The sequence below is a fragment of the Pteropus vampyrus genome, unplaced genomic scaffold (assembly GCF_000151845.1).
Source record: "Pteropus vampyrus isolate Shadow unplaced genomic scaffold, Pvam_2.0 Scaffold57, whole genome shotgun sequence".
In the NCBI taxonomy this organism is placed as follows: domain Eukaryota; kingdom Metazoa; phylum Chordata; class Mammalia; order Chiroptera; family Pteropodidae; genus Pteropus; species Pteropus vampyrus.
The window spans coordinates 888,248-891,626 of NW_011888838.1; the positions used below are offsets into that span (position 1 = coordinate 888,248).

At 31.4% G+C, this 3,379-nt stretch overlaps 1 pseudogene; it reads right to left on the reverse strand.

Annotated features, from left to right (window-relative positions):
- Positions 1–996: 996 nt before the first annotated feature.
- Positions 997–1,115, reverse strand: LOC111740075 (annotated as a pseudogene).
- Positions 1,116–3,379: the final 2,264 nt, after the last annotated feature.

Consider the following 3,379-nt stretch of genomic DNA (forward strand, 5'->3'; position numbering starts at 1 on the left):
ACATTTGAGAACTTAAATTTCTTTCTCATCAAGAAAGAAGTGAAAGCTTTATATTTTGATGAGACAAATCAATTTGAATTTCAATAATATGCATATTTTTTATTTGGAGAGAATAGTTAGAAATATTGTCAATATTAACCCCATGTAGTTATACTCATGTGTTTATTAATTTTCTATTTTCATACAATGCAGTTCAGAGGATCGAGTACTTGCTATCTTATGGACTATACCATTTTAATCCAGTAAATAGTAGCTGTGGGTTGCCACAGAATATTGGTTTGAAAGCAAATCTCTATGTGTTGAGGGGCATATCAAGTACGTGTTTGAATAATATGCTATAAATTGTTTGGCTATTATTTCAATCAAGGATGGAAATGAATAAATAATTTTGAAATTAATCAGTTAATTTATCTTTAAATGTTATGCTTTATTCAAAACAGATCCTTGGGAATTTAGCACTAAGATCCTCCAGGAGTTTCAATAATATATCGTAATTTATACACTGCATGTTACTCCTAGAGTATCCACTAAGAGATTGCAAGAGAGCCTTAGAGTAGGATGGGGAAACTATTGAGAAAAGGATGAATATTAAATATCAAGACATGGAAAGAATTAAGTAAAGAATACAAAGAAGTGAAAAAAGATAAAGAAAAGAGAAAAACTAGTGTTCATTTGTTTACTAGTCATCAAGGAATAGTGCTAAACTGTTCTCTCTCTCTCTCTCTGTCTCACACACATACACACACACACACACACACACACGTACACATGCTCACCAATAAACAACATTAAAAAAATTTATTGAGTATTTTAATAAGATCTATAAACACAAAAAAGAATAAGACACAGAGAACATAAAGTATAATCGAGTCCAACCAGACTCACAGTTCCTACTCTGTTTATTTATTTTATTTTTTTAGGCGAGGCAAATCATGGTTGGCCTCACAGATTGCAAGGACCTTGTCAGTTTACAATCCCTTATGTTTTTATTTTTTACACCTACAGCACCTGGTCTTCCTAGATGGTCTCCCATCCAAGTACTAACTAGGCCCTACCCTGGTTAGCTTCCGAGATCAGATAGGATTGGGCTTGTTCAGGGTAGCATGGCCGTAGACCCTACTCCATGTCTAATAAACAATTATTCATTGCCATAGTTAAACTTGGGTATCTTCTCCTCAGTTATCTACTCCAAATGAATTGGTCATCCCCGTTCATCCCACAGTCTATGTTATTATTTGTGATAATTCAAAATAATATTTGTTATAATTAGTACTAATAACTATAACATACTCTATCAATAAAAGATATTATAATAGATACAAAAGTTTGGGGCATTTTTGTTTGAGACCATCTTCAAGAATGTGTTTGTAGACAGTTGTATCTTGAGCTATAATTATGGGCCTCAAGCTCAGAAGAAAAGTGTTGTTTAATTTTCATAGTAAATCTTTAAAACAAACGTGTTTTCACCTTGGATATAGATAATTGAAGCCTATGGATATTAGTTATCTTTAATAAAAAGTCTTATAAATAAAAACTACAAGAAATAAAATTGACCTCAGAAATTTAAAACGCTAATATCCATTTCTCACTGAATTATAATCACTTGTATAAATACTGTATTTTTATTTGTTTTGAGCACCTAGCAGAGGGCCTGACTCAGTAGATATTCCAGTGTGGCTATTTCAAGTGTCTTTGGTTGTTGCCTGTTTTAATTATTCAGTTCAACTACCTTACCAGTTGTTGCAAAATTTGAATTTATTTCTGTCTGCAACATTTCCTTACTTTATAATTATGTCATACTAAAAAATATATATTAGGTACAAGACAGAATTTTCTTACTGTGCTAATATAAGTCAGACAAGTCCTCATGAATAAATGGAGATAAATGATGGATGATTTAAGGTGTGTTTTTTAGATTTTTAAAAATTATTGGTTGAAAAATTTGATGACTTTACGACACTCAAAGTTTTGTTATACCTACAGGTCAACATACATTTCATGTATGTTAAATAAAATGCTTACATATGTCTATTAAAATAAGTGCATCAGACCTATTAAGTGCTGGAAGTGAGCTTTTGTTTAATTGAAGCTTTAAGAATCGTAGAGGAGGACATATATTTTCCTTAATTAACCTTAGTAGGATTTTAATGTGTCTACTGTGTTTAGAAAAAAATTTATGCTTGGTGTTATAGTTGAATAGCTTATTTTATAAAGTAATCAGTTCAAAAGAGATACTGTCTAATGTCTTTTCTAGCTTTAAAACGTTGATACCATAAAACAAGACTCTTTGGTTCTTGCTTGTTTGTCTGCTTGTGTTATTTTTTTAAATTTAATCTTTCAGTTAGAGTTGATATTTGATATTATTTTATGTTAGTTTCGGGTGTACAGCATAGTAGTTAGACATTTATATAATTTACAGAGTCATCCCCCTGATTAGTCTAGTACCAACCTGGCACTACATAGTTATTACATTATTAACTATATTCCCTATTTTACTTCACATCCCTTTGACTATTTTGTAACTATCAATTTGAACTCCTTAATCTCTTCACCTTTTTCACCTAGTCCCCCAACTCCCTTTACATCTGGCAATGACCAGTTTGTTCTCTGTATCTATGAATCTGTTTTCACTGTTTGTTTATTTTGTTCTTTAGAACCACATATAAGTGAAACCATATGATATTTATATTTCTCTGTCTGATTTATTTCACTTAGTAAATATACTCTAGGTAACCCCTGTCATTGAAAATAATAATATTTCATTTTTGTGTCTTAGTAATATTCCATTGTGTATATGTACTAACTTTTCTTTATCCAATAGTCTATTGGGCTCTAAGGTTTCTTCCATATCTTGGCTATTGTATATAAAATTGCAGTGAACATAAGAGTGCATATATCTTTATCTTTTCAAACAGTGCTTTGTTTTTCTTTGGAAAAATACCCATAAATTAGATTTCTGGGTCATAAGGCAGTTCTATTTTAATTTTTTGAGGAAACTCCAAACTATTTTTCATAGTGGCCGTACCATTTTGCAATCTCACCAACAGTGCTCAAAGGTTTTCTTTTCGCCATATCCTCACCAACAGTTGTTGTTTGTTGATTTCTTGATTATAACTATTCTGACAGGTGTGAAGTGTTAGCTCATTGTGGTTTTAATTTGCATTTCTCTGAAGATTAATGACGTTGAGCATCTTTTCATATGTCTGTGGCCATCTGTATGTACTCTTTGGGGAAATGCCTATTCATGTCCTCTGCCCACTTTTTAATTAGATTGTTTGTTTTCTTCAGTGTTGAGTTGTGTACGTTTTTTATAAATTTTGGATATTAACTCTTTATTAGATGTATCATTGACAAATATCTTCTCCCATTCGATGGGTTG